We start from the raw sequence: 13,236 nt of genomic DNA on the forward strand, positions 1-13,236 counted from the left end.
GAGAGTAAAGAAAACAAAATAAAAAGATCGAAATGAAAAGGTTATTAGCATTCTTCAACATGATAGTCATGATCACTTAATAAATACTTATGTTAGACTTTATTTGATATGGGATATTATGATAGTTATATATTTGATTGATGCATATTATAGTTTGCAATCCGGGTAAAATTTGTTTTATATTAATTATTAGAGTCAATCAATATAATACTCATGAGTGGTGAGTGCATGAAATCGTTCACATAAACGAGAAATTTTTCAGTGTGTAGGAACACGATTAGTATATCACGTATTACTAACAAGTGATGAGATATTTGTGTTAAAAAAATTAACAACTTAAAAAATAAAACCTTCTTCCACACACACACACACACACATATATATATATAATGACCATAGTGTACCATCCACGTGAGTCCTCATGGTGGAAAAGCATGCTATATAAGCCAAATTTTACAAGAAGACCCAAGCTAATATGTATGATTAACAATCATTTACCTTTAGTTCGTGTGAGTCCTCATGGTGGAAAAGCATGCTATAGAAGCCAAATTTTACAAGAAGACCCAAGCTAATATATATGTTTAACAATCATTTACCTTTAGTTAATTCCTTCCCGAATTATTAACTATATCTCTTCTCCAAAAACTTTGGTGCAAGCAATGTCTGACACAATGTAGGATGCACACGTATTATCTAACAATGGCGATTGATGGAGAATGCAGGAAGCTGTGTTCTGCTGCCATTGGCTAGTTAATTGCAAAGCATAGGTTTCCTCGAATCCATTTGATCAAGTCCATTCCATATATACATATACATATAATATATATTTATAATTATATACTATTTTATCAATCTAGAGCTCAATTATGAGGTTTATAAAGTCAACTCTGGCTAATCGGCCAATTAGGGGATGTGTATTGCACTAATCCGAAAGAAGCCATAATCATCCTTGTTGGACCATTAATTCTGGTAATGGCCTCAATTTTGAATAAAATATGCATAATTAATCAAGTTCTTGATGCTGATGAGTTGAGGATTGGCTATGGCCGACTGATCAATAGCAATGGTGGTCTGGTCTCCACACGCTTCCCTTGCAAGAGTTTTGAGTGTATGCATGGTAACATAATTCTGAGTGTCAATTTAATGAACAGTTCTTCCCGCCAGAGGTTTGTTGATAATTATATTACACACACACACACACACACACACACACACACACATATATTACTGTTGTCACATATGTTCTTATCAATATGTAATTGTGTAAATTCTAAGTAGAGATATAATAGGAATCTTTTGGGATATATAAGATCTTTCCTAATAGACTTTGTATTCCGTGGAAAGCAAGTTTCTCTCCTCCTTATTACTATAAATAAAAGCATAAGGACTGGGGAATTAACACACAATTCCTCAAGTCTATTCTTCAAGCATAGGCCACAACACGTTATCAGCACGCTCTTCACATTGTGCTAAAGAGAATTTATTCGTCTTCAATCAAGGGAGTATTACGTTTCACTTATTTCAATTGATTAAACTTTGATTTTATTGAATTCATATACTTCTATTGATTCAATTTATTTATTTTTCTTATGTTGAACATGATACAAGCTTTGGAGATGGAACGCAGAAAGTGAAGAAATAATTTTCTGAATCAAACCATTTCATCAATATCATCATGCAATCAGGTTCTTCCAAAACAACGGTTTTTATCTCGATATTTTTGCAGCCCTGATAACCATGAACATTCACCATAATGCATGATCCAACCTTACGTTTTTCAAATTTTAGATTCTACATAAATTGTGTATGCATTATAATCATAATCCTACTGAATTATGTGAATTGATATTGCTATGAATTATATTGATTATGCATGAATTGCATTATATATGCAAATAAATTGAAAAAAAAAATTAAACTAGGGTTTCAAAGAACCTAACCCAGCGAGTTGCAGCCTTTTTGACCCGTGCCACGATAAAGAGACACGGAGCTGTGATGCACCCAAGCATAGCCCATGCTGCGCTGAGAACCCAAGAAAATGACTCTGTTTTGGCATTATCCCCAACCCAGAAAACCTACCCTTGCTGGAAGCCGAGACCATGGCTTTGCCATGTTATTTTTTCTGGACTTCACGACATGCAGTCATGTTAGTTTGGGTTTTCATTGTCGACTGCAACGATGTTCTTTGAATTTCCGTTGAAATTCAATATTGAAATCGAAGATTCCTAAATCGAATCCTCTGGGTTCGACACTTCCCCGACGTCGAGGACACTCCTCCATCGTTATGATTGGTTCTTGGATGAACTACCATGCCTCGAACACACTCCCAAGGTTTCTCGACGAAGACACCGTCGCCAGAAACGGAGGCGCTGACTTCCTTCTCCGGTGAATACACCCAGCGTTGCTGGGATGTTTTTGGTCCAAACCCAAGCCCTACTGGGCTTGCTCATCTTCGGCCCGCAGCAAAAACCGTATGGGCTTCTCCTAGGGTCTGCCTGCAGCAGCCCAGCCCACTGTCCTTGGTTTGTTTTTTCGTTTAGCCTGTGACGCCACAGAGCCCAACCATGGGCTTCTGTCCCATTGGTCTTACATTATGCAGCCCACACACATGTAAAACTGGGCTTGTAGCCCTTACCCTTCCTACTCAGCCCGCATCTGTCCCAGCCCAATATTAGGCTTAAGCCTATTTTTTATTTTTATTTTTAAAGCCCCATGAAGGCTTTGGTTCAATACCTTGGGCCACCAATTATATTGCCTATTTTTAGGCTTTATGGGTTTTCAATTTTTTCGCCTAACTTTTAATTTTGGCCCGAAGTCCAAATGATTAAATTATAAATTCTAGACATATTTGCATAATTTTTTGTTGCATATTTTTTGCATATATTGTGTTTGTTTGCAGGTATTATGAACTTGAAGTTCATACTTCCAAACCCGAAGTTTCGGAAAAGTGTCATAGAAACCTGAAGTTTCTTAACACGCAACACTCATGTTGAGACCCGAAGCTCTCCATGATTAAATCCGTTTAAACCAAACCATGTCTTAGAACCTAAATGTTCTAAATTTGATGTTTATGGAAATTTTATTTCTTAAAACACCAATCACATTATTGTTTCCGCCATTCGGCGTATTGTCGAATCATAACAAGTTTGATTTCACTGATTTGGAAGTTTCGAATAAGAAACTACTTTATATGGATACAAGACGTGACACCCCGCTTGACTACGACTAGTTGCAAAATCATTGTAGCCAGTTATGGTGTGGAATAGCTGAATAAGCCTTCGCCATGATCTTTATTCAAAGACTTATGCCGGAAGTACCTCACTGCCGAGGACTGCATAGCTTTTTGACTCACTATGGACCTTTTCAAATCATGCAAAGATGCTTTCTTGCCCGAAGCAAAACATGATTGAAACCTTTACGTCCATGAATAGGTACAATTCTGAAGTTTATATCCGATCGAATTTTGACTGGAAGAAAAACTTTCTCGCCCTTCTATATATAAATTGCTTCTGAAGTAGCGGTATAGAGAGCAGAAGTTTACCAAATTCTCGGATCTGATTATTACTAGACTTGTGAGAGAAAGGCACCCTAACAATTTGGTTGGGAGGTACCGAACTGTATATACCCAGTTTCGGCTGGAGTCTACTAAATAGTGGTGTCCTGCTTTGGCAAGGATGCATCAAAAGGGCATGCTCTGAGAGGCACACCGAACGGTAATGCTCTGCTTCGGCAGAGGCCTACCGAACAAACCTCTTCAGTTTCAATTGGAGCCTACCAAACCCAAGTCTGGGTCTATCTTTCTCTCTCTCACAATCTCATTTCGAGTTTGTTTTACAACATATGGTAGAATCAGGCCTGCCAAAAGGTGGTATCATGCCCAAAGCATAATTCTTGGCACCTAAAACTTCAAGAAAAATGGAGTATTATACTCATTCGTTCCGGAAGAACGCCCTTTTTAGAGCTTTAAGGACATTCGAGAGTATTATTACCATATTGAAATCAATGTAGAAAAATGGAGTAAAATTCCTTGGCATATTGCACTTCCTACGACTATAGCCATATGCATATTCTAAAGAAGATGAAACGCTTAACGAGTGGATTACACCCATTCAGGCCCACTATGTGGCCGACCGGAAGCCTGCGATTCCAAAGGAATTTTTGCTATAGATATGTTTGGGATATCTAGGATGATCCGTGATGCGCCATTTTGGGCATCCTTTTACCAGAAGTAAAGACATTATACCTGGGCGCATACTATACCTTAGCACCCTCTATCTTTTTCTACAAAGGATTCAAAATGGGACATTTGTGGGTTGATTCAACCACCTTGTGGACCATTTAGATACTCTATAGTATTGGTTGATGCTTTTGCACATTCGTCACACGTGTGGCTGCTGTCCACAAGCTGCATTCTCCACACTGGTGACTCAGATTAACAAGCTCAGGGCTTACCACCCTGATTATCTGATCAAATTTATTTGATTTGATAAGTTGGATAATTTACATCGAAAACTTTAACTTTTGATGGATATTGCATGTCGGTTAGGTTTTGAGGGAAGGATGGAAATCTATGTCGGTTATGATTCTCCTTCTAATATTCGCTACTAAAAACCTTTGCCAGGCAATCTTTTTTCTACTCGTTTTGTAGTTTGTCACTTTTATAAGACAATCTTCCCGTCGTTAGGGGGAGAAAGAACATTAACGTTCCTAAAGAATGACGTGAATTATCGTGAACGGGACCACTATGTCTCATCTTGATCCCAATCTAGATTGTCAGAGTATAACCAGACACTCCCTTGGATCTAGCAAAAGTGAAAAGATCACATATACCAACTGCAAATGTACATGTAAAGATGTGTACCATATGTATGACAGACCTTCGTCCTGAAAGTAAGAACGCCGCTACTATGGCCGACCCTCATACATTGGCAGCTAGCCAATCAATCTGTCATATGCCAGAAGCTTGATAGATCATTTGGTTTGAGGATTCACTTCCCTAAAAGTGGAGGAATATGGCATGAACGAATCCACCCCTCGTTCGCTGTCTCAATCCTTTTCATCTTATGAGATTAAATCCAAATTACTCCGAGACCTAAAGTTCTTGGTCCAATATACTAGTTTGGATGAGATATGGAATTTGAATGAGATTATCATAGATGATGTTATTTATATGGTAACCACCAACAGAAATGAAAAGCAACGATAACGAACCACATTCCCTTGATTAGCATCAATGTAGAACTGATTGGTCAACTAAAAGAATCAATCTATGATGAATGAGATGAATGAAATAGTGCAATATGACGCCTTGTGGTGCAAGGTTTCTCTCATACGCCATGTGATTGATTGCAACATTACAAACGTGGTTATAGTATCTCTGGGATCACGATACGAACCCTACATGGAGTTTCCAAAGGACTTACATGTATTGATTCAAAAAGTTCTAGACCACAAGAACACCCTCTCGGTTCTAATGAGGCTTTCACTTTACGGATGCAAAACTATCCGGGCAGATGTGGTATACCTGTCTAAGTGAATATTTGATCAGTTAGGGATATATGTCCCTGAGTGTACAAAATCTGAAATTGCTAGAGTTGAGACTACTAACTTGCACCTAAATCAGACTTTAAGATGAATGATCTTGGGAGAACTCAACATTACCTCGACCTGAAGTTTCGAGCTAGTTCTAATGGTATTATGGTTCACCACTCGAACTAGACCCAGAAGGTGTTACGTCCAAGTATACCCTGATCATCTGTATGCTAGATGCAAATGAGACCTTTACAGAGGGTTGGAGCATAAGGTTCTATATTGGAACATGAGGCAGCTATATTTAAGTACCATGGGCGTTTGTTATACTTAGCTCAAATTCACCAGATCGGACATCTTATGTGTTGATAATTTTTGGCATAAAGCAACACTGTGCCTAACATGCCAACACCTAATTTGGTGTTAAAGACATTTTTTTCGTTACTATGGATTTAGGCTTATCTATCACTATGCATCTCAGAATAGATCACACCCCCTTGATCTTCGGAATGATGCCTACCTTGTGGGATTCGCAGAATCAGACCATATGTCTAACTGCACAAGGTACGTTCCCGAATGGTTAAGTCTTTACCATTAAGGAACACCATAATATCTTGGAGGTTAACCAGATAGACCTTTTGTTGCGAAACCTATGAATCATTCTAAGACTCATTGTATCTCATCATGTGAAAGATATGGTCGAGAACTCTTGTTGAGCATATTTAAAATCCCTGCACTTTTCATCCATCGTTGAGTCCCAACAACGATTTATGAAGACAACGTCGTATGTATCGACTAGATCATGATACATCCAACAAGTCAACGCCAAGCATATTATGTCTACATCAGCATGAGCATTAGAAGATTAAAGTCAAGCAGTTCAATCCCAGACAACCTTGCCGACATCTACATAGAGTCACTACCGAAGTCTACCTTCCAGAAGCTTATCCAAGGAATTGGTATGCGTAACTTTCTCATTTGCGATGCTTGTAGTTTCATTTGGAAGTTTTGTCAAACTCAGGGAAAGTATCTAGAAGTATACTCACTTGATCTTAATGTACTCTTTTTCCCTACTATTAGGAGCATTTTTGCCACTGGGTTTTTGCTACCTAACTAAGTTTTAATGAGGCACCCATCCTGGGCTGATCATACCCTTGTGAGCTCTTTTACTTGCGTCCAGAAGACTTATAGTATTGATTTAATGCAACTTCTCACTTTTCTCTTAGCCTATGGGTTTTTTCCCACCTTAGGTTTTACCATAGCGAGATTTTGTGAGTTTTAATACCCATGCATTCTTCCGTTTATTTTGAGACTCGCATTCGCTACTTGTGCCGACTAGATGAGACGACTTCATTAACCGCTTCTACATTTGCCTGAAAGTCTGATGCGCTATCTACTTGAGTATTTGCACACTCAAGGGGGAGTGTTGTGACATATGTTCTTATCAATATGTGATTGTGTAAATCCTAAGTAGAGATATAATAGGAATCCTTTGGGATCTAGAAGATCTTTCCTAATAGACTTTGTATTACTTGGAGAGCAAGTTTCTCTCATCTTTATTACTATAAATAAAGGCACAAGGACTGGGGAATTAACACATAATTCCGCAAGTCTATTCTCCAATCTCTTTTTCTTCCCCTTGCCACACCTCTCTATTAAATACAGGCCACAACAATTACTTTAATGTTTCCGATTTTTTTTTTTGGACAAAGGTAAATTTTATTACTAAGGTCGATTATGTGAAAGATAGGATCATTGAGATTGAATTTAAGTGGAATCTTCAATAGCGGTACCGAGAGTGTCCTTAAAGTATACCAAATAAGTACATTTATCATTCTTCTCTTCTGACACAACAACAAAATTTCAATCAATCTAGAAAAGAAGTGATACAAATTGTCTTTCTTCCTTAGCGTTTCACACTAAGCTTTTCTATCCATAGCGTAAGCACTAAGTAAGCAAGCTACGCAAAAGAGGTTCAAATACAGAGCATAACAAAAGAAATAAACCCCAAACCTAAAGCAACACAACAGAGGGCCCAAAACACAAGTTGGAGCCCAAAAACAGAAATACACCAAACAAAAAACCTAGCCTTCTGCAAACACCGTCGTCGCTTGAACAAAGCATCCCCATCATCACGATTCAATGCCTCCGACTGCCTCCAAGAATCCAGATCCCAAATAAGAGGAAAATGGAGACTTCAACGTCCTGCATCACACACCACACAAAAGGCAACCATAGATCGAAAGAAGTTAGTGGACAACCCACTAGCGACAGTGCCAATAAATGCAAACAATTGGAAGGTGGTGGTATGTATACACAAGCCAAGCTCTATTCACCTTCCGAAAGAACTGCAACCAAATGCGGTGAAGAAAAGTGATTGCATATCAGAATTGAGGTTGAAATGATGAAGGACATAGCTAACACAAAAAGGGAGTGAGGGAAATGGAAGATTCAAATTGAGGAGGATTGATGAGAGACATGGAAGTGGATGGACATCAAGGATTTGAGGAAAGAAGAAATCGGGGTTGAGGGTTTAGAATGAGAGACATGCAGATCGAAAATGAATTTGGGTTTGAAGAGCAAGGGCGAGGAAGATGGCAAGGAAGGGGAAAAACAAGCAGAAGAAATTGAAAAGAGAAAATAAAGAGAGATAAAAAGTATGGGAGGGTTGCTACTGACCATGGCCACAACTAAGGTTGGCAACTACAAATTTTAACAATAAGGAAAACACTCACATGACGGTCAGAAAAACTCTCACTCAGAGATAAAAATTCAGAATTTTTGTTCTTGAAGTAGGAAGCCAATCCAAATCAAGAACATTTTAATGGAAGAACAAAAGAGAAATAATGAACAGAAAAATATTAAATTGAAGATAAGATAATACTTGCATTCCCTCTTTGGGAGATGAGCTCATTTCCCTTTTGCAAATAGTGTATCTTGACCATACAAATTTCATAATTGGAACCATTCGTTTTCTTAACCTTCATTTGAAGATCACCCCTACAAAAAAATTTATTTCAATTGGAGATTATTTAGTCATTCTCATGTATAGAACAAATTGACGGTGTTGGTACAAAGTAATGTATTCATAATGAAGTGTCCATTTATTTGATACATTCAGATGATTAAACGATCTCCAATTCGAATGATTTTTTTGTAGGATTTATCTTCAAATGATGATTAATAAATTGAACAGTTCCAATCAATAATTTTATTCAGTTAAGATACAATACTCGCAAATAGCGAAATATGTGCATCTCCAACATGGGAGATGCAAGTATTAATCTTAAAAATAAGGCCGTGAGCTTTAGTAGATAGCACAACATATTTATATAAATTATATAATTCATGCCATTGATAGGTAATAGTTGGAACATTGTTTTTTATTGCATAATGGAATATCTACTTGTTCCAAGCCCAGATAAGCCTTGCGATCATTAGTGGAGAATGTTGGAAAGTATGTACCAACAAGCATAAACTTATAAATACAACAAAATGAATACTTAACTGGTGTGATGTGATCTAGTAACTTTTTGTGGTGGCTGGTCCCCAAAATACAACAAAATAACTAGTTTAGAAGCATCCCAATGTTTTTCATGAGCACCTAATTCCAATGATGATTCAGGATAGTTGAAAGATCCTAGTACATCCTGAATTATCTTACTACTTCATAATTGAAAATGTGCGACTTAGATTTGATATTTGTTGGCCTATTTTGTACATGAAGGATTATCTTGTTATGTAGTTTGTGCATATAGCATGGATTTATATTTGAAATGAGTACAAACTGAGAGGACTAATAGAGAACCGCTACCCTAGTGTCACGAAGTTATGTGTATACTTAATTAGTGTAGTTCTTAAAGCCACTTAGTACTATGGTATAGTTGACACACCCCGACCCGGAATGTTCACTTTGACTCCAAATCGAGCTATGCTGGCCAACAACAGAAGGTGACTAAGCCATAAAGTGTAGTAATGTGAAAAATATGAATAAATTTAAACCTAAAAGTGCCTAAAGATAGGAGTGCGCATGTGAGCGGGAATGAACCCATTTCACACGTGATGTTAGAGCAAAAGTAAGGTACAATAAAGTAGGATAAGGTTTATACCGTCAGGAGTATTCTTCTATACCAACTTTTGCCAAGAATCCTCGTCGACACAAAAACTCTGCTGCTAAAACCTAGAAGGGCGAAAAATAAGGGTGAGTAAGCCTAAAAATAAAGTTTGTAAAACCTTTTTGAAAATGTAATAACCCCTCACCGTAAAACAAGTATAGTTTTCAAATATAACATACTAGGTATAGTATGAAAATACTTATCGTAGACAGTAAAATCATTGAGGATGCAATACTTCATAATACTTCGTAAGTAAACACATAACACCCGGTAATCTCAATATCTCGAATAAACAAACACATCATATCGAATGCTCATTGACATATGTTGACACATGAATTCATGCTGAGGTATTCTGACATGAACAAGACTGGGTGTAATAATAATTTACGATCTAGTACTTCAATCACGTGAAGACTGGTGCTAGGCGCATCATATACGAGTCCTAATTGCCTATATCAATCTAGAACAGGATTGGCACCTACAATGGATCCAAAGTGAACATACGGTGCGATGTGAACATATGGGGTGATGTGAACATACACGTGAAAGATTGGCCCTGGCCTCGAGTGAGAACTAACACCGGTGCAGCAACGATGAGCAAATAACGTAAATATGATCATGCCACGGTAAATTGATAATTAGATAATTCTAATCAATGCAATGCTATTCATGACCATAAATCCCATTAAGGCATCAATAATAATACGCATACATGTGCATCTCGTAGGACGTAGCATAATTTCATAATTTCTATCAATGCGTTAAATCTTACAAACGTTAAGCTAATCTACGCATGTCATAGAAAATTCTTTATAACATATATAAATCGAAACTAATACACACACACACACACACACACACACACACACACACACACACACTATATACTATATAAAAGAAAAGACCAACTCACAGATACTTCCGAGGTCGCAATCATTCGAACGAGTAAATACGTATTGCCGATGCTAATCGTACCTAAGCATAATAGAGACCTATTAGTAAAACTCAATTAAAACATTTGAATTTGGAGAAACGGATGGTGAATTCGGAATCAATGCGTCAAGATGCGTTAAAAAGGGTCCCGGGCAATTTGCGTAAAAAGTCAACAAAAAGTCAACGGGCAACCCTTAAAAGTCAACCTATCTGCCGAGACGGTCAATTACGTTAAAACTTTAGAATTTCGGTAAATGGATGTCAAAAACAAACTCGGGGCATCGAAATTAGCCTAGGGTTTCCAAGAAAATTTCGAAAAAGTTAACACGAGGAATATTCCAAGAATATTCCAGAATATTTTAAGCCCATTTCGGAACTAGGTCGAGCTGGAACAACCCAAAGATTTGGGCTTAAGGCCCTTTTTCTTTTTTGTATATCAAGTTGGGTTGAGCCGATGAACTCGCGGGTCAACCGTTTTCTACGAAAGAAAAAGCTGAAAAATCACCAGCTCCAATCAACCCCAAATCACTAAAAAACTAGCTATTTAATATACCAAATTGAAGCTTAAAGGACGATGAATCGAAATATACCATTACGGTTTTCGGTCGTGGCCAGAATATGTCCAAAAAACACTTGTAAGTCTCTCGAGTCGCTTGAAAAATCTGGGAAAACTTCTCGAGTGCTCTCTGGAACAGCGAATGGTGGTGGTGATGTAGCGTGGTCTGTTTACAGAGAATGAGAAAGAGATAACTGAGAGAGAAAGAGAGATAGATCAAGTTTTCTGGAGGAGGAGACACAAGATTGGGCATAAGTGGGGTGTAGGCCCTACATGGCTCACAAAACAATATAGAATATCCTCCAAAATGAAATTACCAAATTGCCCTTCTACTTCGTAGTTCTGTACAATCTTCATTGTAGCTCCAAATTCGATTATGCTTATGCCCACACGTTCGTAGAAATGAGTACTATGATAATGTGGTAAAATAATAGTTCATACGTGACGGTCGATCAAAGTCAACATTCTCGCCTCTAAGGGCATTTTCGTCAATTCACTCTTTTAAAATTAATAAAATCGTAAAATTAGGGACAGGTTGTTACAATAGTGGTATCTCTCTTCACTTATAAGAGAGATGTCTTAGATTCGATTCTCGCTAGAGGTGAATTTGAACCACATTATTGCTAGCTCATTATGGGGCTAAACCCCACTCATTTCCCTTAGACCATCTCCAACTCACGGGATAAAACTTAAAATATAATCTTTAAACACCCTCCCCCAAAACCATCTCCAACCATTGGGCTAAAATAAGCCATAGGGAGAAAATATATCTTTGGGCTAGATTCCCCTCAGTATTTAAGCTTAGCTTAAATTATTCTAGACCCATCAAAATGTCATATTTCAAACCTTTTTTTATTTTTTATTTATAATCTAATGGCAGTGATCAAATGATATCAAATCTAATGGTAAAAAAACAAAATTTAACAGCCCAAAATTAAATCTAACATCTAAAATAATTTAAGAAAGTTATTTAAATCAAATTTCACTTAAAACTTTATAAATACCATGTACTTGTATGATTTTTAATTACTTATCGGAATTTAAATATTTTTAGATTAAAATTTACATAAAAAAATTAGTATAATCTACATAAATTTTATTTTCAAAAAAAAAATTACTGAGAAAAAAAGGCTAAAATCATTATTTAATAATCTTGGGCTAAAATTTTAAGCCATAAGAGTTGAAGGAGAAAATCAGTTTCTGGATTATGGCTTAAAATTTTGTGGCTTAAATTTTTAAGCTTTATCCCCCAAGGGTTGGAGATGGTCTGGACAACCATTAATATTTGCATGAACAAACTTCACAAAACAAACTATAGGGAAATAAAAAAAGACAAAGCATCTCTCACTTATAAGTTATTACTGTTCAGTGCAATAAATGTTGGGTTCAGTTCATGACTTTCTATTTTTCTTCTGTTGACCCTAAAAACTACCAAGCATACGTGGCGCGCAGGCCGAGTAATCTACGAGCTAACTACATCATTCGGTGAATGCGGGGCGTGCCAACTCGTCGGCCGAACTCAGCCGAGGAGTAAAATTTGTTGATGTTGCGTTGGGTGCGCGGCTGACTTCTGCATCTTGCGATTGCGGTCAAGAAAGGAACACGTCTCGACCTCTAGGGTTCTCGAACCTGAAGACAAGGCTACTATTCTTACGAAGTTCACGAATCGTTGTCGTCAGATTCGGTCACAGTGATGGTATTCGTCAGAGTAAACTCACGCCAAATCGACACAAAGTGTAAGGGCACAAATACTCAAAGCGGATATAAGTCTTAATAATGAACGTGGTTCGGCCGTCTGAATGCCGAACTCTAAATCCCACTTGAGAGTATCCAATCATAAAATAACTCGGCGTGCGATGCGCCGAGCTCAGTAAGCTGTAACACCTCACTTCGTCGATAAGGCTAATGAGATGACCTCGATCAATAAGGATTCGAAAATCCTTCTCGACCGAGACTTGGATAGGTAACCAACCGTCCTCGCCACAGTGTTGTTGATGCCAATCGAAGGTGCTGCGAGATCGGCTGATTCTACGGCGATAGAGCTATCTATGCCGACTGAAGATATCACTGGTTGCTTTCACAGTGCTGTTGATGCCAACG

Source organism: Malus domestica, chromosome 09 (assembly GCF_042453785.1).
Source record: "Malus domestica chromosome 09, GDT2T_hap1".
In the NCBI taxonomy this organism is placed as follows: domain Eukaryota; kingdom Viridiplantae; phylum Streptophyta; class Magnoliopsida; order Rosales; family Rosaceae; genus Malus; species Malus domestica.